The 27219-nt window shown below is 55.4% G+C and overlaps 1 long non-coding RNA gene across 1 annotated transcript in view; it reads left to right on the top strand.

The window, feature by feature from the left end:
- The first annotated feature begins 3815 nt into the window (after positions 1-3815).
- Positions 3816-27219, top strand: part of LOC132218826 (uncharacterized) — a 30361-nt gene continuing 6957 nt past the window's right edge. The window contains exon 1 of the long non-coding RNA XR_009449285.1: positions 3816-3987. This is a non-coding gene — a long non-coding RNA (uncharacterized LOC132218826). The remainder of the gene's footprint in view (positions 3988-27219) is intronic.

Below are 27219 nucleotides of genomic sequence, written 5' to 3'. Positions count from 1 at the left end.
TGTCTCTCTCTCCCTCTCCTTTCCTCTCTGAAATCAATGGGAGGAGGAGACCTAGTAATTCACACCTGACATCACTTGGGGACGGAAAGGAAATATACCTCCCAAGCTAACAGAGGTCATCTCCAGCTGGTGGCATTGTGGGTGACTTTGAAACACCGTTGCTATATTCCATACCTTCTACTCTGTAAGACGTAAGTTCTGTAAGCAGGGGAGCCCCCATAAACATGAAAAAAGCACACCATTGAGAGCCTCTGGCCAGGAGGATGGGTGGCCGGGGCCGTGCCCAGACAAGTCCATTCGGTCCTCCAGCCCCACCTCTGCTGGTGAGAGAGACTGTGCTGAGCGCCCTGGCCAAGGGGGCCCCCAGAAACTGACCCCAGCCAAAGGGTGCAAAACAACGCAGGCACCAGAGGGCAACGAGTGGGCAGCTCCCAACACAAGCCCACCACAAGTGTTTAACCCCTCCCGGCCCTGCCAGCCTGGGCGAGCAGAGCCCCCAATGGGGACAGTAATACCGCTTACACAGGCCGTGGGGGAATGAAATGAGACAACTGGTCCACCGACCCCTAGAGGACACCTGGCACATAGTAGTGACTCAGTAAACACTGCTGGACATGTGGGTGAAACCCTCCCCACTCTGACTCCGGAGCTAAAACATCTTGCCTTTATAATCTGGGTGAGAAGTTCTCTCTGCCCCCTAAATTCTCCAACACAGGCTGCAGCAGGAAGCCCAGGGCTGAAGCCGCCCTGATGCCCGGCTCTCTGGAATTCCTCCCAGTGCCCCGGGGCCCAGGCCGTCCCTGTCGGAGCTGCCACGTTTAATCCCACCACACCCCGAACAGTAGCCACAGGAATGAAAAGGACGATGGCTGTTTTGGGGGAAGTTCAAACATTTAAAAAAGCCCTGTGAAGGCCAAGGCCATCTGTGGGCTATAACATATGTTCTAAACCTTAGTGTTGATCTTGCTAAACACACACTCACACACACACACACACCACACACACACACACACACACACACACACACACACCACACATACACAAACACACACACATACACACACATACACACACACACCACACACACATACACACACAAAACACCACACACACCACACACACACATACACACACATCACACACACATCACACACATACATACACACCACACACACATACACACACACCACACACATACACACACAAACACCACACACACATACACCCACACACACAAACACCACACACACACATACACACACACACCACACACACACACATACACCCCCCCCCACACACCACACCACACACACACACATACACACACAACACACACACAAACACACACCACACACACACACATACACACACAAAACACCACACACACACACACCACACACATACACCCCCCCACACACACACACACAAAACACCACACACATACACACACACACAAAAAAAACACCACACACACACACACACACCAAAAAAAAAAACTTTGCATTTTATCAGGGCCCTTCTGGAAAATGATTTCCTCCAAGTCATTTGTTGCCCGGGTGGGGGAATCGCAGGCACTTTGACACACCAGGCATTTGTGTGTCCTGTGCTGACTGCATTTCCAGTGAATCCGAGAATTTGGCAACAGGAAGGCACTGAGGTTTTGCCAGCAAATACAGTGGAGGCTTCTCTGGAAACAGAGGGTGCCAACTGTGCCCTGCACTTGCAGAGAGAGATCCACCAGGGCTGAGGGATCGGGATGCTGGGTGAGTGGGTGGGACCCAGAAACGCCCCCTCCCCAACTGCTCTTCCCTTCAGCAGCCCCTGCATTGAACGCTCTCAGCCACCAGGAGCCAGGTCAAGCTGAGGTGGTCATTCCCATTGCAGGTGAAGAAACTGAGGCTCAGAGGGACTTGTCGGAGGCCGCACAGGGACTAAATCCGAGTCCTAAGAGGTAGGACCGCGTTGTAGCAGACCTCCCCAAGGCCATGTCTCATCGCTCTCCCCCAGGAGGCTCTGTGGCTACAGTGGCTGGGGGGTTCCTTTCCCCTTGTGAACTGTATTTTGTAATCATTACACAAACCCATGTTCATACCCATGATAAGAACTCCAGAGGCCAAAAGACAACCCGTAACCCACAAGCATCACTGTTGTACTTCCTCTCGCTTTCCTCCCATCACTGTTCATAGGAAAACCCTATTTCATGGTCTCTGAGACAAATATATATTTTTCACATTTTATAACTGATGCACACACATGTATTCCCTCCCCCCTTCCCTCCCCCCCCCAAAAAGCTCTTGGTAAATCTCTTGTGTTATAGAATCAAGGAAATAGAGCAGGTCATTTTGCGGAGATGTAATACAATCATCCATGTGATGTGTCTCCCACTCCATGCGCCTCCCTTTAGCTGCCTCCGCATCGGCAAAGGCTTTAAAGGAAGGACAACCAGCCCCGGCTGGATGAGCCCCAGCATTTCATAATCCCCAGACAGCTGGCCACCCCCACGCAGTGCACTTGGGCAAGGCAACTAATTTCAATATAAATCAAAACGGCAATAGGATGTGTGGAAGCCACTGCTCTGTAAGGTCCAAAGGAAAGCGAGAAGGGAAGACACTTTCATTGAGTGAGCACCTACTATGTGCCAGCCTTGCGTTGGGGGACGAGGAGGGCTTCGGCACCTGGACTGTAAAGAAGGGGCTGTTTAACAATTCCTCGGTCAGAGTGGGGACGTTTCCCGATCGAATAAGGGAGAAGAGCCCAACCGGTAGTGTTCCCTGAACCTGGGAAACTCATAAACCAGAGTAAGATTTTTTTCCCTCAACATTCATGGGGTTTGTGTAAGAGATTTCAAGCAAATGTGTCTTGCTAAGCTGCTTGTTTTCAGCCGTAGCAAATGACCGGCGGGCGCCACCTGTGCCTCACACCTCCTCGGCCTCCGAAGTTTATGGAGACTCAGACTCACCGGAGGGTTTGTTAAACCGCAGGCTGCTGGGTCCCCGCCCCCAGAGCAGCTGACTCAGCTGGTCCAGGGTGGTGGCTGGGGATTTGCAGTTCTGACAAGCTCCCTGTGATGTTGGTGCTGCCAGTGCCCATGAGGATTACCTGCGGAGCTTCTAAACATGCTGGTGCCCGGGCCCTCCCCCAGGATTTCATTGGTCTGGGTACAGCCTGGACATGAGGCTTGTCTAAGTTCACCCACTGAGAACCCGGGGGTTTATGGGAAAAGCCAGCAGGCGTGATGAAGGTTCCTGGGGTCTGAAGGGTTCCCTGGATCCCAGGAGCAACCTCCTCAGATTGGGGCCTGCTAGGCAGTCAGCCTCAGAGGGAAGTGGTCCCGTGCAAGCCGTACTGCCATACCTGCATCTCTGAAACCAAGTAAACTGCTTGCTGATGCTGGAATTAGTGATGTTTGGATCTGAACGTAGGTGACTCCCTTGACTTCTATACTTTCCTCCTTGTCTTTGCTTGTGGCCCACCTTTTGGGACACATTCCAGGAACTTTGAGCACAATCACCAGGCCTTTAGCACACCTGGCTCCCAGCTATGCCTCCCAGCCAATCTGAGCAGTAGAGCCAACCCCTAGGAAATTCCAAAGGAAATTCCTAGGGCTCATACCACATCCCCTCATCACCTCATCTAGCCTAATGGAGTCAGTGATTCCATTCATTCATTCATTCATTCATTCTTCTGACACATTTTATGGAATGTCTATGATCACCATACCTCCTCCCCAGATGGCTCCCCAAGTTTTGGATTAAACATTTAATGAGCTGCTGGGCCAGCGGTACTCAACCTGTGGGTCGCGACCCCTTTGGCGGTCGAACGACCCTTTCACAGGGGTCGCCTAAGACCATCCTGCATATCAGATATTTACATTACGATTCATAACAGTAGCAACATTACAGTTATGAAGTAGCAACGAAAATAATTTTATGGTTGGGTCACAACATGAGGAACTGTATTTAAAGGGCCAGAAGGTTGAGAACCACTGTGCTGGGCATTTCTACATGGACCTGCTACAATGCTGCAAAAGGCCGAATCACACCCATCTGTCCTCCAGGCTCTCTAAGCCGCTGATGCCACTACCCACCCGGCCACCCCAATATAGACACCAGGAGCCGCTCCTGACACTCCCAACCAGGCACCCCCATTTATTCCCTAAATGTTTCTCTCATGTCCGCCCTCCTATCCTTTTCTAGCTCTGGGATCCCCAAGTTCTCTTTCCTAGGTTTCTGCCTACTCTCTGATCTATCCACCCATCTCCCCCTCTTCTCCATCCTCCCTGCTGCTGCCCCCGGTGGCCCCACCTCCTGCTTCCACCTTCAGTGCTCCCCAATGGCTCTCCTGTCCTTCACGGCTCCCATGATCGGGGGTCCCCGCCATCTGCCCAGCCCCATCTCCCTTCCCCCCTGTCTCCCGCTTCAAAAGGGGCCCTGGGAGTGACATCTGCTTCTCACCTGGGGCTCACTAGTGCCTCTCTCTGCCCGGTCCACCTTGCCTTCCTCACCTCATCGCTGACCTGGACAGCCCTTACTCACCTCCCAAAGCCAGCTCCATGTCACCTCCTCCAGGAAATCTTTTCGGACCCCACCCAGCCTAGATTACAGACTCCAGCGCTGCTCCGACATTACCGGGGCATGACTCCACCGCGGTGCTCACCGCATGACATTGTAATCAGCTGCTCATGTGTCTGGCTTTGCCATTAAGTTGTTAGTTTACGGGGGGCAGAGACCATGCTTATTCATCATTCTACTCCTCCGTGCGCGGTGCCCGGCTCAGAGTAACCCCCTTTTCAGATACTATTGCTTCGGAACAAATCACCCTACAAGTTATGGCTTAAACTTGCTACTTTATTTTGCTCATGGTTCTGTGGGTCCGGAATTTGGGGAGGTCTCGGTCCGGGCCTGCCATGGGCTGAGTCCTCTGACAGCTGGATGCACCAGATGCCCGTGTGCATGGCTGCAGTGGGCGCTGGCGGTTGGCTGGAGGCCTGCCTGGTCTTTTGTGTTGTTGCTAATTCTCACCCAATGATATTGCCATTGATTTTTAGAGAGTGGAAGGGAAGGGGGGAGGGGGAGAGAGAGCGAGAGAGAAACATTGATGGGAGAGAGATACATCGATTGATTGCTTCCCGCACACGCCCCAATTGGGGCCAGGGATCAAACCTGCAACCCAGGTATGTGCCCTTGACCGGGAATCGAACCTGAGACCCTTCAGTGCATGGGCCGAAGCTCTAACCACTGAGCCCACCAGCCACGGCAGCTTCAGGGTAGTCAGACTGCTGACCTAGCCTGGCTCCCCCAGAGCACGCACCCTAACAGAGCCAGAAGGAAGCTGGGTGGCCTTTTCTGACCCAGCCTCTGGGGTCAGGCAGCATCACTCCCACCGCAGTCTGTGGGTTACAGCTGCATCACCGAGGTCAGCCCAGATTCAAGGCGGAGGGCGGGGGGACAGGGACCCCACTTCTCAATGGGAAGAGTGTGGAGGAATTTGCAGACAAATTCAATCCACTGTAGCCCTCAACACGTTTGCTGGATGGATGGAGGCCAATTTTCTCCCCACCTATTCTGCCCCAGGAGTACCCAGTTCCTCCCTCCCTGCGCCCCTCTCCTGCACCACCATGACACCAGCATGTTTGAGAACTGGCGGGCAGAGCAGCCTGGCGGCAAAAGTACCACAGGCTAATGACCCACCCCCTCCTGCCTCCACCGCAGGCTCCTCTGCCATCCCGGGCCTCAGTGTGGGTCACTGGGCCACACGTTCTCTCTCTAAGGCCCCCCCTGCGGTCGTGCTGGGCAGTCCCTTCCCGCTGGCTTTCTGCGAAGGCGCTGGAGGTGGGGTCCAGCTTCCACCTGCAGGCCGCCCTCCCCTTCCTGCTTCTGGGGTTTGTCTCCTAAGGACACACGCACACACAGGGCATTCTGGTGTGAGAAACCCAACAGCCCCGAGTACGCAGGGCGCAGGTGAGTTTCCCTGACGCCCTGCCTCCCTGGAGGGGCACCATCCCCATCCGCGCAGCCATCACCGGGGCGTTGTGGGGAGCTGCGGGTGGTGTTTCTTCTCACATAAATGAGACCCTGCTGCAACCTGCCCTTGTCCCTTAATTCCGCGTCGGGGCCATCTTTTCAGGCCTGAACGGAGAGGTCGCCCAGCCTTGCGCTCTGCAGACAGACCACCCCCGAGTCTGAGGGCTCGAGTCCGCCCGCCCCTTCCCTTCTCCTCCGGGCCAAACCTGGGGCGCGCCCGGCCCTGCGCGGCCTCCTCGGGCTGCGGGCCCACGGGCTGCGGAGAGCGGGCCTCTTTCCAGGCGAACCGAGTTCACATCCGAGCTGTGAGGCCTGGGACGTGAGCTCTCCGGGGCCCCGGGGGGAGCCGGCTGACAGCAGCGCCCACCTCCCCCAGGGAGCCCGCGGGGTGCGCGGGCAGAGGCAGGGGCCCGGCGATGCCCGGGTGTGTAACTGGGCCGCTAACGCCGCCCTCCTCCTCGACGGAACCAAATGAACAGAGGAACCGACTCTCCTGATGCTCAACTCGCTGGATCCGCATCTGTCTCCCCCTGGTCCCCCGCGCCCGCCTCGCGCGGAAGGTCTTGCGCGCTGCTGATTTCCATTCCGTTTGCTTATGCAGCCGAACAGGATGGCGCGTGTCCTGGGGGTCAGGTCGATATTCTGGGCTCCAGGCACGCTCAAAGCGGCAGCGCCCGCGCCGCATTATTATTATTATTATTATTATTATTATTATTATTATTAGGAGAGGCCGGGCAGGGGCGCCCAGAGCCGGGGAAGGGTCCGGGATGAACGGGGAGCAGGAAGGGAGCGCGGCCCGCCGGGGTCCTCTTGGAGCCCCAGCCTCCTCCCCCGTCTTCCAATCTCCCGCTCTGATTCCTGGGCGCCCGGCGCAGGGACCCATCCCTCCCGCTCGCGCCCCCGCCCACCGACACGTGGAAAGACGACGGTCGCACCACTGTTCATTCTGGAAGAGCGAGAAATGGGAGCCACAGTCTGTCGGTGGGGAGGGATCGAATAAACGAGGGCACACGGACCGGGGATACTGCGGAGCTGATAGAAAATAACGGGGCAGATCCAGACGTCCTGACCCGGATCGAGTTAAATTAAAATCGAATCTTAAAGTCACAGGAAAATACAGAGTGTGGTTCTGCTTGTGTTTTTATCAACCCATCCAGGTGCGGACGGAAGGGGGCTTTGCACTGTTGCGTTTCCTCTGAGATGGAGGGAGGCTTTGGGCCTTACTGTGTTTCTGCATTATGGCTGCTACAGACAGTTGGGTGATTTTAAATATTGGCCTTCGGTGCTATGAGCCAGAAGCTTCCCTGACTATCTTATTCTCTAGAAGCAGTCAGTGGTCAGATCAGGAACGGGACTGGCTGGAAGGCATCTGCTCTCCAATCCCCCACCTGGACCCCCTCACCCGCATCCCCCCACCCGCACCCCCTCGCCTTCACCCCCTCTCCACACCCTGCCCCAGCCCAGGGGTACACGCTGTCTGACCACTGTGCTTAGAGGCCTTGGCGGCTGGAAGTCCTGGGCTGAGGAAGGGATGGGCTCCTGCCCAGGCAGAGAGAAGGCGGAGGGGCTTTGCAGCCCAGAGGGCTGGCTCAGATGGCAGAGGCCCCCTGACACCCACCCTCTCACACCCTCTGCCCTGAGGGCCAGGCCAGGGCCAGGTAGAAGGAGGTGCCTCCGTCTGGCCACCAGCTCTGGATAAACGCCAGCCCTCAGCCACTCCTAGAGACGCATCCCCTGACTCGCCCCCGTGGGCAAGGCCAAGGCCAAGGCTCCAGGCAGTGTTCCCCAAGCCCAGCACCCACTCCCCAGACAGGCCCAGGCTGGACCCCCCAGCACCAACCAACCGGACATTCAGAGGCGTCTGCACAGCAGCCAGAGACGAGGCCAGGAGGTCGCAGGGACACAGTGGGTGGCGCCGCACACTGCTCGGGCCAGGTGTGCGCTGTTCCCGGACCCGATTCAGATCAGCTGCCAAATAATTCTGTGAAAGCTCACGTGGCACTAACCGACGCAGGTGTCTTCACGTTAGGAATGCTCCAGGCCTCTAATATGCTCAGGCACATGGAGATTCTCCACCAGGGGTACTGGAAGCCGCTTTTACCAGAAAAACACCACTCAGGGGCCCTTTCCTGCCAGGCCTCCCTCAGGCTGGGGACGCCAAACCGATGCCCTAGTGAAGGCAGGAGGCAGGCCTGGAGGGCGAAGGACCGTCCGGGCACAGCTCCGGGAAACTGAAGAGGAAGAGGATTAAGGGGAAGGAGGTGTGAGGAACGTAGAGGCCACCTCATCTGCGAGAGATTAGGAACCAGCCCTGCCAATGAGACGGGCAGGTGCACGGGACCACATCAACCTTTTTTGTTAATCCACACCGAGGATATTTTTCCATTGTTTTTTGTTTGTTTGTTTGTTTGTTTTTTAGAGTGGAAAGGAGGGGGAGAGAGAGAAACATCGATGTCAGAGAGACATATCGATTGGTTGCCTCCCACACGTGCCTCAACCATGGCCGGGGATCAAGCCTACAACCAAGGTACGTGTCCTTGACCAGAGCTGAACCCGGGACCCTTCAGTCTGCAGGCTGACGCTCTATCCAGCGAGCCAAACTGGCCAGGGGCATCTCTTTTCTCAGATCTTGAGCCCTGGGGGTGCGTGACTGTGGCTGAGGGACGCTAAAGGGCTCCCAAAGCACACTGAGCAAAGCCGTTCACAGAAGGCACGGGCCCTTCAAGTCGTTTTATCTTTAGCACTCAGATGTCTAGCAGAGCATGCGTGGCTCCGTATTGCTACCAGCAAGGAGGACAAGTGGCGGGATTTTAAAGCAGATGGTCTCTGAGTGCAGAAGAAGGAGACTCCTGGCTCCTCGTCCCTACCCCCACCCCAACCCACCACCCTCACCCCAACCCACACCACAGTGTTCCCTCCCCAGAAGCCTGCCCCAGCTGCCCCCTTCCCACCAGGAAAATAGCCAGCAGGGCAGATGCCCCAGCCCTCACCCAGGTGCCTGGATGAGGGTCTGATCACCCTGCCCCCAACCCATCCTCCCACCCCCAGGAGCTCAGGCCTCAGAAGCACTTTGCACCCTGACCATCAGCCTTGGGTCTGGGCTGTGGCCCCCCCATGTGTGCACGGGTGGTGTTTCCCACTATCCTGGGCCAGCAGAAGGTCTGGGCATGTGCCCCAGGCCCGCCAGCTGGTCACAAACAAGCTGGTAGATTTTGAAAGCTATTAATTCCTGGGTTCTGACACACCCGGTTCACCACCAGGCAGGATCTAGTGCCCACGGATCTGATGTCAGAGGGCGGCCCTGGCATAGCGCCATCCTTCCTGCCCGCATGCAGTGTGGCAGCACCGAGAGAGAGGGAGAGAGAGAGAGAGAGAGAGAGAGAGAGAGAGAGAGAGAGAGAGAGAGAGACATAGAGCCTTTGCCTCTGAAGACAACATTTCTGTTCACAGTAGGCCTGCAAACATCACCTTCTAAGAAATGATATTGTCAAAGAATAATAAGGAAAAAGTGAAGGTAGAAATAAGCAAAACGTTATAACCTTGTGTTTATTTTAAAAACAATACTAAATGCAAGTAGGCAGAGGGGGAAACTGGAAAAACCAACAGTGACTACCTTTATAAGTTTATCACTCAACAAATATTTACTGAGCAGCTACTGTTTGCCAAACTGTTCTAGGTGCTGAAGAGACAAAACCTTAGGGATCTTATATGCTAGAAAGTTAAGACAGTAACAAGTTCAATATAGAGTATGCTAACTGGTGGGAAGTACAATGGAAAAAGGGCTATGAGGTATTGGTGGGCGGAGGGTTGTCACGTTTAATAGATTTTTTAAGAGAAGTTTTCGATTTACAGGGGAAAAAAAAAGAGATAGTAGGGAGTTCCCCCTAACACAGTTATTGACATCCCATGTTATACTGGTACGTTTTTTGTTTGTTTTTTAAAAGCATTCTTTTTTTTATTATTTTATTTTTATTGATTTCAGAGAGGAAAGGAGAGAGAGAGAGAGAGAGAGAGAGAGAGAGAGAGAGAGAGAGAGAGAGAGAGAAACATCAATGATGAAAGAGAATCATTGATTGGCTGCCTCCTGCACATCCCCTGCTGGGGATCGAGCCCGCAACCCGGGCATGTGTCCTTGACCGGAATCGAACCTGGGTCCCTTCAGTCCACAGGCCGACGCTCTATCCACAGAGCCAAACCAGCCAGGGCTGGTACGTTTTTATAATTAATAAATCAATGTTGATACACTCTTATTAACTGCAGTCTACAGTTTATTCCGATTTCCTTAGTTCACCTAATTTCCTTGCTCGGTTCTGGATCCCACTCAGGACACCACATTCTACTCGGTTGTCTGGTCTTCCCGGGCTCTCGGGGCTGTGGCGGCTGCTCAGACTTTGGTGACCTTGGCAGTTCTGAGAAGTCCTGGTCAGGTGCTCTGCTCTGGAATTTGCCACATGGTTTTCTCATGACCAGACAGCGGCTGCAGGTTTCCAGGAGCAAGATTACATTTGCATCATGTATCAGATCAAGGGTACATGCCATCCACATGATTTATGACTGTTGATGTTGACCTTGGTCACCTGAGTGAAGTAGGGTTTGCCATGCGTCTCACTGTAAAGGTAGCCCCCGCCCCCAATACTGTCCTATGCTCCCCTCCTTTATTGAGGGTGAGGTAGCTACACGAATTATTTGGAATTCTTCTCCCCCACTTATTAATTTAGCCAATCACTTATTTATAGCAGACGCATGGATGTTTATTTTACAGTTGGGTTATAATCCAATGATGTTTTACTTTTTTGCTCAAATTATTCCAGCTTTGGCTGATGGGGGCTCTTTCACACTTGGCTCCTGTGCCCCTTTGACATGCCCCCCCCTAATTTTTTGTCAAATGAGTAGCCCTCTGCCACCTCCTAGAGTCCCCTAGGACTTTCTCAGGCTGTCCTTATGTCCAACCAACTTGACTCTCAGAAGTTTAAGCCCAAGTAGATCCTGCTGAAGATGGAGGAAAGTCACCCCAACGCTGCAGAACCAACCACAGCCTCCTGCACATCTGCAATCCCCCCCCCCCAATCAGGCCGAACCCACACATCTTCCCGACGCCTCCTGCTCTCCACGCCCCAGAGCCAGCCAGGCCCAGACCCTTCCAGAACACCTCGGAACATCTCCTTAGTCCCCGTCTTCTCCCGCCGCCCCCACTTTCTTATCCGCTCAAGACCTCCAAGGTCTCTGGTCTTCCCTCCAGTCTCACCACAGGCCAGTTTCCACAGGGATCCAGAGTGATCTTTCCAACAAGGACCCCCCCCCCCCCACACACACACACACCCGCTTAACCCGCTTCATGGTCCTCAGGATAAAGCCCAAAGTCTGGAGGTGGCTGCCTGGCCCCACCTCCCAGGCTCTCCTTCCTCTGTGAGCTGCTCTCAGGTCAGCCCAACACCTGCCACCTGCCTCCTGTGCCCTCACACCGCCCTCCGTCCACTGCTGCCTTCTGCATGGTTACAATGAATTGTGTGCTTGTCATCCCACTTCCCATTCTGAGTCCTCGGGTGCAGCCTGGCTGGCTGGCGGCCTGGGCCTCTGTCTTTGGTCCTGGTTACACAGCGAGCCTGCTGGTCTACCTGGAGTTTACGGGGAGTGGCTGCCACGGGAGAGGGCTCGCTGAGGGAGCTCCCGAGGGTGACCAGGCCCCTGGTCTCTCCCCGGCACCGCCACGGCTGCCCTGGCCCAGAACCTGCACAGACTCCATGAGGTCTGGGTCCAGGGTGAGACCCACCAGAGGCCTAGGAAACGTCCCCTGACGTTTGGCGAAATGCTTGACTCTAAGTAGTAACCCTGAGTGATTATTTTTTCTTTCTGCCTTTTCTAATCCTTACAAATAATGCACGTCCCTCAGTTTTTAGAACGAAAAACAAAAACGTCCTTTGAAAAACCATTCTTAGGAAAACGTTGGTTACAGAGAAATACTCCCTGTGCCTTCCAGAGCTGAGCACGCACAGCGGGCAGCAATCCCTCCGCAGGTCTCTACCCAACAGAGACACGTCCACATATGCCCCCGGCCAGGGAACTGGAGCTGCCCAGGCCCATTTACAGTAAAGTGGGTGAAAACCTTACGACAGAGCCACTCGATGGCGGGCTACCAGCAAGGGGGACAGTTGCTCCCAATATGAGCGAATCTCACAAACATAATATTGAGCGAAAGAAGCGCTACGCAGAGAGCACGTGGGGGCGTATGGCTCAGTGCGCACAGGTCCAAGCAGCGGAGGGAGCCTGTGGGGTTAGGGGTGACAGATGGTGTCCTGAGGGGCCTTCCGGGTGTGGGTCAGGTCGTGCCAGTCCATCCAGCTGTGCACTTTGCTTTCGCAATGTTCTGTACGCACGTTTAATCCAGTAGAACAGGTACGAAGGGGGGGGGGGTATGGGGGGCACGCATCCTGCAGCAGGTTAAACCCCCTGTTCTGTCCGAAGGGCGGTGGAGCGCAGGTGTCTGGGGTCCCTGGGTCATGCCCGGAGTCCCTCAGCCTCCTCAGTCCCCTGGGGCGGGGAAAGGGGGGCAGGGGGCTGTCTGTGCGTCAGCACCCCCACCCCCGCAGAAGGCAGGGAGCAGGGGCACCCGCTTCCCCCCTCCTCACAGGCCAGGGAAGCCCTGGGCCTCCTCTGACCTTGCACCGCCCCCCCCCGCCCCCCCAGATCAGGGCGCTGGGCTCTGGGGGTTCAGGTTGCAGCAGCCGGGCCGGGAGGGCGGTAATCAATCCTGGCGCAGCGGCGAGGCCGCGGGGCCAGCGGGTTATTTATAACCGCGGGTCGAGTTACCTCCTGACCTTCAGCCGGGCCGGGACCCGCCGCGATTAGCATCTCCTCCCTCCGCTGCGAGCGCTCAGCCCTGGTGCCCTGCCCTCCCCTCCCCTGCCCTCCCCTCCCCTCCCCTCGCCTGGCCTCGCTGGGGGCGCGGGGAGCAGGATGTGGATCGGAGTCAGCGCCCTGTGGCCCTTTCGGGCAGCCCGGCCGTGGCGGGGGAGGTGGGTGCGGCGTGGGGGGAGGTGGGGGGGTGCGGAGGGAGATGGGGGGGTGCGGGGGGAGGTGGGTGCGGCGCGGGGGGAGGTGGGTGCGGCGTGGGGGGAGGTGGGGGGGTTCGGAGGGAGGTGGGGGGGGTGCGGGGGAGGTGCGGGAACTCCTTTTGTCCTGTGGCTTCCCAGGTTGAAGGCCTGGGTCTGTTCTGGCAGGAAGGTTTCTTCACCAGGCGGGGTTCCCGCCTGGCTCTGCCCACAGGGTGCCCTCTCAAAGCCAGCAGGAGGGGCAGTGCTGGGGCCTGGCTGCCCCCCCCCTGCCCCCCCAGGCATGGTCCCGGGAATCACAGGAGACTCGCATTCTCCCCCGGCAGCCCTCCCTCCAAGGGGGCAGCTGAAGCTCAGGGGGGACGGACAGGTCCAAGGTCACCCGTCCACAAGGCAGCCCCAGCTCCTGGCTGACGGGAAACAGCCGGGCGCCGGATTCCCGGTGAGAAGCCGGAGGAGGAACATCCAGACACACTTTGTTGAGCGCCTACTGGGTGCCAGGCACCGTCCCAGGCAGAAATCCGTACCCTTGTGAATGGACAGTCTCCGGACAGAGTCGGCCCCGGAGCCTCGGGCCCCTTGATGGAACCACATCTAGGCTGAGGGTCTTGAGTCCTGGGAGGGAGACCGAGGCAGGGAGCAAGGGGCCAGGCTGCAGGGGCCGGTGGGACTCAGCCAAGGCCCATGGAGGCTTTTCCTCAGCAGGGGGCACCCTCCCCTGCAGCTTCCAATGACCTGGCACCCAGGGCAGAGGGTGAAAGCCTGACACCGCACCCAATCCGGGCGGTCTTCCTGGAGGAAGCCCTGGGACTGGGACCAGCTGCGTGGCCGGCTCTGCCCAGGGCAGGGAGGAGCTGAGCCAGGCGCCTGAGGGGGGCAGCGGGAGGGAGGAAGGAGTCTGGGTGCTTCCTTTCGTGCCATGCGCTCAGACACCGCAAACGAAGCACTCGGGAGGATTTTGGCTGTGCGACTTGACCGTCCCCTTGCCCTCTTTGGGCACAGCTTCCACAAATAAGAATGAAGGGTCTGGCTGGGATGGTCTCCGCTCTGGTTGCCTGGGATTCTGGTCTAGGGGCTCAGAGACCGGCCCAGCCCGAAGCCCGAGTCCAGGGCACAGGCCGGGGTGAGTCAGGAGAGGCTGAAGCTGACCGTGGGGTAGCTCGCTAGTGGTGGCCAGCAGCTCACATCAGTGTGTGAGGAGGTTCCGAGTACCCGTGTGCTCGTGTGAGCGTGCAGGCTGTGCTTGCAGCCACATATGTGTAGGAGTGTGCCCTTGTGGGTGGGTGGCTGTATAAAACATTCGATACACAGGAGGGAGTTATCTTGTGCCTGAAGGACTATTTATGTTGCGGGGAGAGTAGGCAGTGTGTGTACAGTGTGATATGCGTGTGTGGGGGACACGGGAATATATAGGTCCAGGTAAGCGTATGGAGGGGGGTGTGTGTGTGTGTGTGTTGGAGGAGTGTCTCGGGGCGGGGTTGACTTCAGAAAGCCTGAAGGTTCACTCCGCAAACCTCCTCTGACCACATGGTCAGCGTGTGGCTGGCGGTCCCTGACCAGTCAATGAACTCAGGGTCTGGAAGAGTCAGCGGCTTTTGGCTTTTCCGACCTCTTTGCCAAATGGGTGTCAGCACTGGGCCCGGTGGGGGTGCGGGCTGGGGAAGGTGGCAATGACTTCCTGACAACTGGCTGCTGAGCAGCTGGGGGCGGGGGGAGGGAGCCAGGGCCTGGCTGAGGCAAGGAAACCTGCCCCATTGGCCCCTGTCCGGGGCAGGGCCTGGGGATCCCCTCTGGGTGGGGCAGCAGCCCAGCCACAGGCTCACATTTCCTGGGGACCCCTAGGTTCCTGGAGGCCATGGTGACTATGCCAGGGCATCTGGGGAAGGTGGGCAGGGACCTCTCAGAGACTGGGCATCCACAAGTGACCCCTGGTAACTCACAGCAACCCCGGGAGGTAAGGACTGAGCCCTGTTTTCAGAGGAGTAGACTGAGGCTCAGAGAGGCAAAGGGTTGCTGAAGCCAACAGCTAGAGTAGGTGTGGGCCTGGCCTGGGCGCGTGGGTGGGGTGCTCCCCACCCCGCCCCACAGCGACATGGGATGGGGGCAGGGCGGTCCTTACAGCTCCTCTGACTGCCTTGAAGTGCAGGCATTGGACTTGGCTCCTCATCCCATCCAACAGGGCCTCCTTTTGGGGGACGCCCTTCACACACTTCTCTACCATTGGGGGGCCGTAGACATCGAGAACTGCAGCGTGGCCACCCCACGGAAATAGAAGCCTTGAGGAATGTCAGACCCTTTCTCCACGCACAAGCCCAGGGCGGGGCCGTGTGTGGGGCAGAAGGCTTGGTCCAGGCCAGGCCTTGACTAGCGGGGACCAGGCTGGTGTTGCTCCTCGGTGGGTTTGGAGAGGCTCCAGGATCCCAGACCTGAGGGTGGGTAGGAACCCCGTCTTTGCACCCAGAAGCTGAAGTCAGCTTTTGGGGCACTCTTTCTCCAGCCATTTACTAGTTTCCTATAATGATAATAACCACCCCTGCCTCCGCTTTATAGTTCACACCGTACTTTCACAAACATTCTCTCGTCTGGTCCTCACACGGACCCTTTGATGGGGAGTTGATGGTCCATTTTATAGAGCGAGGCACAGAAGCTCTGGGAGGGAGGGAGGTTGTGGGGCTGGTCTCAGATCACAGGGCCAGGGAGTGGCGGCCTCGGCAGTCCGAGCCTGTCCAGACACCCCTTCCACAGCCGCATCCCTCAGAGGAGCCCGACTTCTCCAGGAGGCCCCCATCAGTGGCCCCCCTGTGACCAGGCTCTCTGCTGGGAGCAGCGGGAGGCCGTTCCCACCCCAATTCCTGCAGATATTGGGGGTGGGATGAGCGGGAAGAGGTAAGAAGCAGAGTGGCGGCTGCATGAGCCCACTAGAGAGAAAGCTCTGAGGAGCGCCCCCCCCCCCCCCCCCCCCGCTTGCTGGCTGCCCTTAACATTAGGCCCAGCAGAGGAGTGACAGAGACCAGCAGTTCCTGGAACACCTGTCCTTCGACGGGGTGCCCAGGGCCAACTGTTGCTTGTGGCAAAATGCAAAGAAAAAAATAAGGCCAATATAGGGAGGCTTTCATAAAGCTGGACCTATTCACTCTGAATACGGCCCTCTTACCGGAGCTGTGTATTTGCAGGAGAGCGAGAGAGGGGGGAGAGAGAGAGAGAGAGAGAGAGAGAGAGAGAGAGATTAAAAGGGCCTTTCCTTTGACATGGCCTTTAACGTCCTTAACTCAGCAGAATGGAAAGCTGGTGACCATGTCAGATCTTAGGCTGTCTTCGTGGAAATGTTAGTGGCCTGTGAAATCGAAAGCTGGAAACCGCCAAGGGGACCTGGCCTGGAAGGGGCTGCTCTTAGTTGAGGGATGATATCTGAGCAGCTGGAAGAACCCAGGGGGAGCAGGGGGGTTCCTGCCCAGACAGCCCACAGCCCCAGCGCCAGGCATCCCCAGGAAACCTGAGCAGAAGGAACACTGGAGGAACCTACAGGGAATTTTGAGAATAGCCTCAGGGCCAAGTCTAGCCACACACCCTCGCCTCCTCCCAGCCAGGAGGAAATGTTCCCTCACACCTCCCCTGCCTCCCCTAACGCCCTCCAGGCTGCTTCCAAAATAGCTCAGGCCCCAGAGACAGCGGCTCCGGCTGCCTGCCTGCCCCTCTGCGAGGGCACGTTGGTGTTGCCAAAGCCAAATATAGAGACACAGGACACCGAAGAGGAACAGGGCGTGGGGTGCCCCACCGGCTTCTCGGTGCTCACCCACCCCCTCCCTTCTGAGAACCCCTAACCTTGGCAGCTGGGAGGCCAGCACCTCCTGGCCTGGCCGACCCATGTCCCAACAAGCCCCAGTGCAGCTGGACGCTGGCCTGAGGGAGCGCCAGGCCTGGCTGGGTGAGAGCCTGGGACACCCCCTTGTCCTGGGGTCTCAGTGCACTTTTATAAGCATCAGTTTCCTCGGGACGCTCCTGGAGGTCAGGAGACAGAGAGGGGGGCGGGTGTCTCCCCAGTGGAACCCCTCCTGCCCTCTGCTCTGCCGTACATCTGGGCTGTGGGAGGGGGAGGGGAGGGCAGGCAGCCAGGCCTAACCCCAGTAACTGCTGCTGGAATCGAATTGCAGATAATGAGTCCTGATTGCCAAGGTTGCCTCCACCCTCCACTCCCAGGAATTAAAAGTCAAAGGGCAGAACTGCTGACGCAAATGTCAGGGAGACACGCGGTTTGGAACAGCTGGGATCTGGTTCCCTGGGCTCCGTGGCCACCGGAGGTCGCCTGCAGCGCCAGGAAAGGCAGGTGTCCCCAGGCTGGTCCCCAACGCACACTCAGAGGAGGGGCTCCCCTCCTCCCCCAGTCTCCCTCCTACAGGTTCTAAGATCAACAGAAATCCCTGAAATGGCAGTTTCGGGTGCCTGGGGGAATGGGGAGATTAGCAGCTCAGCGGCTGGTGAGCTCTCCTTCTTCCCTCCCTGAAAAAGGAAGAAACCTCTGCCCTCCGAGTATGTGTGTGTATATGTGGTGGCGGGGGGTGGGGGTGGGGGTAGGGGTGGGGCTGGCTGGGTAGAACCCTCCTTGTCCCCCTGGGTCGACCCTACAGCGGGCACTCAGGTAGGTGCACCGTGGTCCGTGCACTAGTGGCGCCCCCCAGCGGTCAATGTGGGACTTGAACTTGGGCTGGGCACTGGCTGTAGCAGACGCAGCCGGCAGCTCAGCCCAGGCCCAGGTTTGGAGGTTGCTGGTAGTAGGTGCTGAATTTTCCTAATTGAGCTGGATTTTGACCTAAATGTCCCCTCAGTAGCAAATCAGCTTCAACACGTCTAAGGATGCACTTGTCATCTTCCAGCCCCAACCTGCTCCGCCTCCTGACTTCCCTGTTTCTATCAATAGCACCGCCTCCCTCCCAGTCCCTCAGGCTCCAAACCTGAGTCATCGTCAGCTCCTCCCCACACTGCCGGGGTGCGTGGTCCTGCCCCTCCCCCTGCCACCCCGCTCCTGGGCACTCATTGTCACTGGGCACGGCAGTGCCGCTGGGTCAGACCTAGCTACATGACTGGCTCCCTCCACTTACTGGCTGTGTGACCTTGGGCAAGTTAATTAACTCCTCTGAGCTCAGCTTCCTCAGCTGTAAAATGAGGATAATAATTACAGTCCCTAGCTCATGGAGCACTGCATAAATGAAACGTATGTAAAAACGGTGTCACCTGGGAGACACTCGATGCATGTGAATTATCAGAAACTGTCCCGCCCGTGTCCGCCATTCCACAGACCAGGAAACTGAGGCCCAGAGAGCTGACATCGGGCGTAGAGCTCCAGGTCTCTCTACAACATGTTACAGAGCAGGGGGAGGGGAAGCTCCTGGAGTCCTGAAGCCCCTCCCTCACGCCCCCATCCCATTCTAGAACCCGGAACCAAAGGCCACCTCCTGAGTTGAGGGGGCCCATCGACCTGCCTGCAGGGGCCGGCATGTCAGGGTGTTGCGGTCACTCAGCCACAGTAAACAAGTCCTGGATGAGACAACTGCAGGCCACGTCCATCCCTCGGCCTGATCAGGGCGAGCCACCTGCAAGGTGAAGGCTCAAGTTCAGCCGGCTGGCCGGGCACTGCCGCCTGCCTCGCCTCAGGGCTGCTGGGCGTGCCGGGGCCTGGCCGCACGTGCCTCCTCCCCCAACAACCCTCCCTCCATCCCTCCCCAGACACGCCCACCCCACCCCCAGTCCCCACTGGCCTTGCATGGGGGTCAGAGGGAGCAGGGTGGATGACTCGGTGGCTTTCCATCCGCGTTTTCCCCGTAAGCAGGTGTTCCTCACAGCGACTCTGTGAACGAGCCCCTGGCGTCCCACTGAAGGTGGGAGCTTGTTCGGGGGAGAGGTTTTCAAAGGGGACTTTTCCCACAGAGAGGCAGCAGCAGGGAGAGCATCACCCCGGGCCTTGGACACCTGTCTAAGATGGCCGCTCTCAGGTAGGGTTTTGCTCCTGAGGACATTTGGCAGCTCCTGGAGGCGTTTTTGGTTAAGACGGGGCAGAGGGCATGCGTGTCCTGTTGGCACTGAGTGGGTAGAGGCCAAGGATGTTGCTAAATATCCTCAATGCACAGCGCAGACCACACAGAATAACCAATCATGCCCACTGAGGTGGCGAAGCCCTGGTCTGAGCCACCCGCCCAGCGGGGAACCCCGGCCCCCAGCTGCCTGCGGGCCACAGGCAGTGAGGCCGTGAAGCCGCCGGACTGGCCTCGCGCCTGCCCCAGGCTGGCCCGCGGGGGTGGCGTGGGCACATGCGGTGACCATCACGAGAGAATCCTGAGATGATGTTGGGGTTTCTGTCTCCCCAGCCGGGCCAGGAGCTCACTTAGGGATTCCACCACCCTCCCCCGCTGCGTCTCCGTTTCAGGCACCTGTTTAATGGGGGGACACCAGCACCTCCCAAACGTCAGCAGTGGTCCGGCTGGGGTGAGGGTGGGGCTCCCGTCTGCGTCTGGAAACCCAGCTGACCGGACAAGCCCAGACACGCAGCTGTTTCTGGAAGGAGGCAGCCCCAGAGGGGGAAGGGCGAGCAGAGGGGAGGGGAGGGGAGGACCACGGACTCCAAGGACTGGCCGAGTACAATCAAGGACCTGATAAAAAGGGTCTGTGCAGACTCGGAGATGTGGAGGACTGACAGACGGCTGCCAGGTGGGAGGGGGTGGGCGGCTGGTGGAAAAGGTGGAGATGAAGGATTACAAATCAGTGGCTACAGAGCAGCCCTGGGATGTCAGTGCAGCACAGGGGACACAGTCAGTAACCGCCACTGCGGGTGTCAGACGGGTGCCAGACGTCCCGGGGGCATCGTGCACACCTGAAACTGATACAAAATATTGAATGTAAACGGTGATTGAAAAATTTTTTAATGTAAAATAATAAAAATAAGCGGAACTGTTCTGAGTCTCCAGGTAGGAGCTGCCTCCTCCGCGAGGACCTCTCGGAGGGGGAGACATTCTGTCTGGATTGGAAGTTTCTTCCTGATGTGCGACCTTCGTCTTTTCCCCGGGAGCGTGGGGCTGAGGACGCTGAGGGCACACCTCCCCTCTCCCTCCCGGGGAGGCTGGGAGCTGCAGGCCCTCCTGTCTCCGCCCACCTTCGGCAGGGGCTCACCAGCTGGGGGTCGGGGTGGGGAGGCTTCCCGAACCCCCGCCCAAGGCCTGATCCCACCAACCTTCAAATTCTTAAACTAGGGCTAGACCTGCTCACGGGTGTCATCTTCGCTTTCATGAACGAAACTGCTTATATTTGTTTATTTACTTTTCCCAGGGACTCACCCAGCACTTCCCCGGGGGCTGTGGCAGGGAAGTTGTTAGTGTGGCCAGTAGCACAGCAGCCTTCCGATGCTTTCATTCAATCCCACCTTTGACGGAAGTGCATTAGCTGCTTTGTGTCGGGTGCTGTGCTTTGCACGTTGATTGCACAGAAACAACGTATTTGAAACACCCAACAGCCATGTCCACTTGGGAAGGGGGATGTGGGAGTGAAGGCAAAGTTGCCGTCCCAGGTCCTTGATGGTAGCGGTAGGAGCAGGACTCAGAAGTTCTCCCTTTATAATCCGAAATAGCGACACGCCACTAACTGCGTCCCAGCCTGCAACCATCCGGCCACGTTGTCATTCAGAGTAAAATTCTTGCTGGGTGTCCCTTCTGGATCGTGTAGGGCTCCAGGATAGGAATTTAGGAACAGTGAGAGTGGAGTAAGAATGTACAAGTCCAGGAATACTTTCCTTATATAGCAGTGTCATGGGCTGAATAGAGTATGTGTGCATGTGCAAACACACAATTTGTGGTGTTCCTTTAAGGATACCTAACTTCTGCAATTATCATCACAGAGTGGTACCTGTTTTTAAAAATATATTTGGCATATGTTTACTGAGATAAGTACATCTAAATGTTATAAAGTACACACTGAGTGGCCAGATTATTATGACCACCCCATCAGTACTTCATTGACACTTCCAGAAATACTGAATATTGAAAACTTCCTAAGCAAATACTCTCAAAGTTTTATTATTAATATTTGCATAACTAATTCACTTCATTGTACTGATGGGGGGGCCATAATAATCTGGCCACTCAGTGTATTTATGGCCGCAAATAATAAGCAGGTTAAATAGAGGCAGCATAGAATTTGAGATCTAGTACGAGGTAGATCTCAGAGTAGGTAGTTCAGAGAGGAAAAACATCAACCCTGAACATTTCCAATCAATACATTCCACCAGGTGACTTCCATGTGACCCACCCCTGCCACAAAAGCAGGACCCTGGTCTGAGCCACCTGCCCAGGGGGAACCCCTGCCCGCAGCTGCCTTAAGGATCAAGCCCAGGGTGCTGATATCTTGTTTATCATTATCGACCCAGCGCCTAAACTGGTAGTGGTTCAATAAATATTTTTCAAAGGAATGAATGGAAGGGAAGAAGGGAGAGAGATTTGGGTGGAGAGAAGCTTCTATAAGGAGGTCTTTACAGAATGATACATGGTGGAATTTCCTTTTTTGCTGCCCCTTTAAGAGATTAAAGACAAATTACCCTTCAGTGCTATTTAGTCAAATTTGTATTTGGGGCAGAAAAAAAACACAGCAAGATCAAGAGACTTCACGTTGGCTACGAGGGCATATTCACGTTGAAAAAATTCATTGAGCTATAGACTCCGTGTGATTTCCACATGACCCCCACATGGCTTCCGGTTCACCTTTGGTTTGAAATTCTCTCTGGTCTTTTATTTGTTCTCAAGGCACCAACATTCTCTTCTGAGCATGTCAGGAGAACTGTTTCTGACCAAAGATTTAGCGAATGCTTTTGTTCATCAGGTTCAGCGTTGCCGAGTTCACATTATGTTTCGCAGCAGAGAAATTATTTCCAAGTGTTGCCCGGCTGGCATGGCTCTGTGGGTGAGCATTGACCAGGAGGTCACCCGGTCAGGGCACACGCCCAGGTTATGGGCTTGATCCCCAGTGGGGCGTGCAGGAGGCAGCCGATCAATGATTCTCTCTCATCATTGATGTTTCTGTCTCTCCCTCTCCCTTCCTGTCAGCTGGAGTTTGAGACATTTATGCTCCAGGGCCTGGGAGCAGCGCTGAGCCCTCTCAGGGCCGGAGGATGGCAAATGCTGTGAGCCGCCCTCCTCTCCAGGACCGTGTGTGTGTTCACGCGCGCGCGCGTGTGTGCATGTGCACGTGTGCCGTGTCCTGACACAGGGCCACCTCCGGACCTCGGCACCTGAAGGCTGGGGGAAGGCGGCAAGGGTCCTTTGCCCTGTGCTCCCCCAGGCTCCCTGCCTGCCCAGGTTGCCCTCAGCAAACCCGCATCCCCCAAGGGGGCCAGCCGTCTCTCCCCTCTGGACCCTGACTGCCCCATTAATGTGCTAGCAGCTCTCTCCCCCTCCCCCAACTAACTCTGTGGGGTTGGGCAACAAGCCATAATCCCCTTTTGCTCATGTTTAGAGGAAGGGGACCCTGGAACTCTTGTGTCCAACCTGTCATTTTACAGAATAGGAAACTGAGGCCAGCGAGAAAGCAGCCTGAAGCCGGAGGCTGCTCGGAGCAGCTTGGGCGGGTCCGAGCCTCCTGGCCGCGGGCACTCGGCAGCCCCCAGGATAAGCTGTGGGGGCGTGTGAGCCAGGACACTGGGGTGGACTGATTTATTCCAGTCACATCGCTTCTCTCCCTCTAATCCTCACCCCCTCCTTTCCTTTCCAGCAGCAGTTATAAAATCCAGGAAATAAATGTGGATGGATGGCCTATAGAGGGCTTAGCTAGAGCTGTGACCTGCTGAGTTATGTAACTCATTTATTATCGGCCTTGGATGAAGTTTCTATTGAAGCAACTCACTAAGCCGATTCCGTGACATTTCCTTTCGCCTGGTTCAGAGGTGGCTGCCGCAGCAACTCCCTCCTTTACTGTAATCCCGTGGCTGATGGCTCCCTCACCCCCACAGCCCCTCTCACCTCACCTGGCTCTGACCACCTCACCTGCCTTCCTTCTGGGTCCCGGGGCTACAGCTGCCGTGGTGGGAGGCTGGAAAGAGCCCTTTTCCCTGCTCCTGGGGAGTGAAAGAACTCAGGGCGACGAGAATCTGGGGGTGGCCTAGTAGAACCAGCACAACCAAGAGCAGTGATGGCAAACCTACGACTCGCGTGTCAGAAGTGACACACAAACTCATTTTTTTGGTTGATTTTTCTTTGTTAAATGGCATTTAAATATATAAAATAAATATCAAAAAAATCTTTGTTTTTACTATGGTTGCAAATATCAAAAAATTTCTGTATGTGACACGGCACCAGAGTTAAGTTAGGGTTTTTCAAAATGCTGGCACGCCGAGCTCAAAAGGTTTGCCCTCACTGACCAAAAGGCTCGAGTTCTAGTCCAACCTCAGCTGTTGAACAGCCGCTCTGGGCCTCAGCGTGCTTGTTAGTCGAGTGAAGTAGTTCACCTGTGCAGTCCGAGCCCAGGGCACCTCTGATCTGGCTGGGCCTTTGCTGGGATGACGGCCCAGGGAGAATGAAGGGGAGATATGAGGGGCTGGCCGACTGGGTGCGAACACCAGCACAGAACCACCACCCAACACAGCACCGCCTGTGTTCAGAAGGGAGCCGAGCCCAGCTTCTCAGAAGGCAGCTTTCCAAACAAGTGCATTTCCTGGTCCCTGACCTCTTTTCTGCTCTGGGAAGGGGTGGTCTTGGGAAGCCACAGATCTCCCTAATGAAGTGTTACCTCTCAGCTCTTCTCTTTTCCTCCCAAGTGATGTCACAGGGGCCCTGGGAGCAGCGCTCTCGACTTTGAGGCTTTGGGACTTCTTCCCAGGTCCAAGAAGGAAAAGCTGGGCACCTGCGGGGACTGTGGGGCGGAACTCAACAGCCTGTCTCCTCATTAAGACACATTCCTTCCGCTCACGGGAGGGGGTGCCTGATGCCTCAGGGACAAATGGGGCTTCAAAGCAGCTGGTTTGTACCAAGTGGCTCAGGCTGCATGAGTCCCCTCCCTGAAGGATCTGGCTGGGCATGAAGGTTACTAGTCCACACAAACCCAGCTGCACGCACACTGAGCCACCCTTAAAGAATGCAACCCTAGAAGTGGCCTGGCGCTCACGAGAGCCACACCCAGCTTCCACAGATAAGGAAAGCTGTGGGTCCCTCAGGGGGAGAGGACTGGTGATGTGGTAGGGAGGGGCTAGAAACGACTTCTTTATCATGACTTGGCTTTTGAAATGCTGACTTCGGGCTCTTATCAGAGGGTCTTTGGAAGAAAGGACTGTCACCTGTAGGCCCCAGAAACAAAGCCCTAACACGGGGCTTAGGAGGGTAGAGCCCAGGGAGCCTAGAGACACCTGCCCAACTTCTGCTCCTCTCCAGCCAGGCTCCTCCAGGAAGGACGAAGGCTTGAGATGCCTCCAAGGGTCAATTATGGGATCTTCTCTGGGGAAGAACACGCCCAAAGTTTGCTCCTAGTTTCTTACAGCTCCAGGGACGCTCTCCAAAACAGACAGAGATTGCCTGCAAAGGCCTGTCCCACAGCAGCCTAAAAGGCAAACAGCTGAAAACTCACTCCGGGAGCTGTCACTCGGCTGGGCTGGCGAAGGTAAGGGAGAGGAAGCTGGATGAAAAGGACAATAAGAAAATAAACTGAGGCCTCACGGGGGCAGGAAACAAACGTGTTCCTGTGGATAAGATGCCACAGTAAGAAGCCTCCCGATGAGGAGCCGCAGTTTCTGAAAGCCTGCTCCCTCTTTGGGTGTCTGCACCTGGGAGGCCCCACATCCATCTCAACAGATGGGGTGTGCGCTCCTGCGTGGGCAGGGCAATGCTAAGCCTTTTTAATCTTGTAGGAAGCCCATAACCTCTCTGCTCCCATTCCACACCTTGCTGTGCATCAATGTTAACTTTTTATTTAGTTCTGTATGTCTGTTCTCTGTTTGTAAGCAGTGACTAGGAGTGTAATAGTCATACCTTTAGCATTATGAGCAACAGATACCGAATAAATATGTTTTGATGGCACCAAAAATGTTGACCTTATATTCTCATGCTTCGGTATGTCCCTCTTTGTGCCTGCAGAGGAGTAAAATGAGTACGGTCCCCTTCTATGTATAATTTCCACGGGACACTCCTTGTTCTTAAATTAGGCTGGGTGGAGCAACAGAGAAAGGTACTCCCTGGAAGGTCTGAGGGGTGCAAGACACCTCTGCTTCCTACACAGACTTGAAATAAGAACTGTCTGCGTGAAATAAGCGTGGAAGCGTTTTTCTTTTTCACCACATTACAAAATAGCCAAAGCAGACACCATACCACTCCCAGGTGTACACCTACTGCTTCCACGTACAGCCGTAACACCTGATTGCCATTCACATTCTCTGTCTCCTTCCCGGTCTCCCTGAGGGTCTTCCTCACCCCCACAGACCTGGCTCCTGGGAACCTCTGCTGCTGCTGAGGGCCTTCGAGGGGCAGGTGGTGTGCTGGCTGCTACCACCTCACTACCTCACGCAGCCATCGCAAGAACCCAGGCCAGGGGTTTACTCTTCTCATAGTAAGGAAACAATAGTTGAAGTGACTAGTGAAGGGCCACAAAATTAAACAGTAGGCCCAGGATCCAAACCAGGTTTCCTGGCTGGAGATCTAGTAGTAACTGGTTATTCTCCCCAGTGAGGACCTTGGCCTTTACTCATCTCAGCTGGACCTGTTTGCCAACGGGCAGGGCCCCTCCTGTGACCAGGCCTCTAGATCCTGAGGATGGTCACACACTCCAAAGGGTTGCTCTGCAAGTCACCTTTGAGTTTATGAAGCAAAGACTTTGAGAAAAATTATGAGATGTTATGTAAATGCAAGCTAGTCATGATCACAACTAAAGGGTTATGGCTTTCTTCTATGAATGGGAGATGAAATATTCTCTTTAAGCTTTTAATGTAGCAATTCGTTCTAAGTACCATAAGCTTCAATTACCCATGAATCAAAAAAGAAAGGACACTGGGCTGAGCTTGGGGAGAGCTGTGGCAGGTCACCATGAGCTGGCAATGACATTGAATTCACAGGTGTTTGTGAATCCAGTTGGGCTGCTCTTTATTCCCCAGTGCAAGAATCAGAATCACCTGGGAAATTTTTCCCAAACAGACATCTGACAGTCCTTAGAGGAGAGAAAGGAGGAAATAATTTCATGCTGGAACTAGCTCTGGGTGCTTCAGGCCATACCCCCCTCTCCTGGCCAGGTTGAGAACTGTGGCTTTCATACACAGTTGCTCCCCCTGGGGAGCTGGGGCTGGTTGGTCCACCTCTCCTTTGCAGCCTCAAATAAAATCATAACTACTTTTTTTTTTTTTTCCTGTGGGTAGGAGCCAATGTTCTGCTTGGTCATAAAAGAAAGGAGCTAAACCATCTGGCTCCTTTGTACAGAGTCATTCTGATAAATTGGAAATTCTAAGTAATCAAATCCCTCCCACCCGATAGCTGGGCCTCCTAAGGGACTGGGCAACCTGGATCTGCAAGCAGGTGTGGGTGGCAACTGTGCACACAGCACCCGAGGCAGGTCAGAGCCAGGGCCACAGAGCCAGAAAGGACTAGAGCAGGGGTGGGCACACTTTTTGACTCGAGGGCCACAATGGGTTCTTAAACTGGACCGGAGGGCCGGAACAAAAGCATGGATGGAGTGTTTGTGTGAACTAATATAAATTCAAAGTAAACATCATTACATAAAAGGGTACGGTCTTTTGTTTTTTTAGTTTTATTCATTTCAAACGGGCCGGATCCGGATCCGTAGTTTGCCCACGGCTGGACTAGAGCTAGGATTTACTTAGATCAGTGGTTCTCAACCTTCCTAATGCCACGACCCTTTAATACAGTTCCTCATGTTGTGGTGACCCCCAACCATAAAATTATTTTCGTTGCTACTTCATAACTGTAATTTTGCTACTGTTATAAATCGTCATGTAAATATCTGATATGCAGGATGTATTTTCATTGTTACAAACTGAACATAATTAAAGCATAGTGATTAATCACAAAAACAGTATCTTATATAATAAAAGGCTAATATGCAAAAAGACCAAACAGCAGAATAACCGAACAACCAAACAACTGAACAACCAGTAGCTATGACGTGTGCTGACCACCAGGGAG

Source organism: Myotis daubentonii, chromosome 16 (genome assembly GCF_963259705.1).
Source record: "Myotis daubentonii chromosome 16, mMyoDau2.1, whole genome shotgun sequence".
Taxonomy (NCBI): Eukaryota; Metazoa; Chordata; class Mammalia; order Chiroptera; family Vespertilionidae; genus Myotis; species Myotis daubentonii.
The sequence above is the reverse complement of the archived record's forward strand: the minus strand, read 5'-3'. Positions and strand labels throughout refer to the sequence as shown.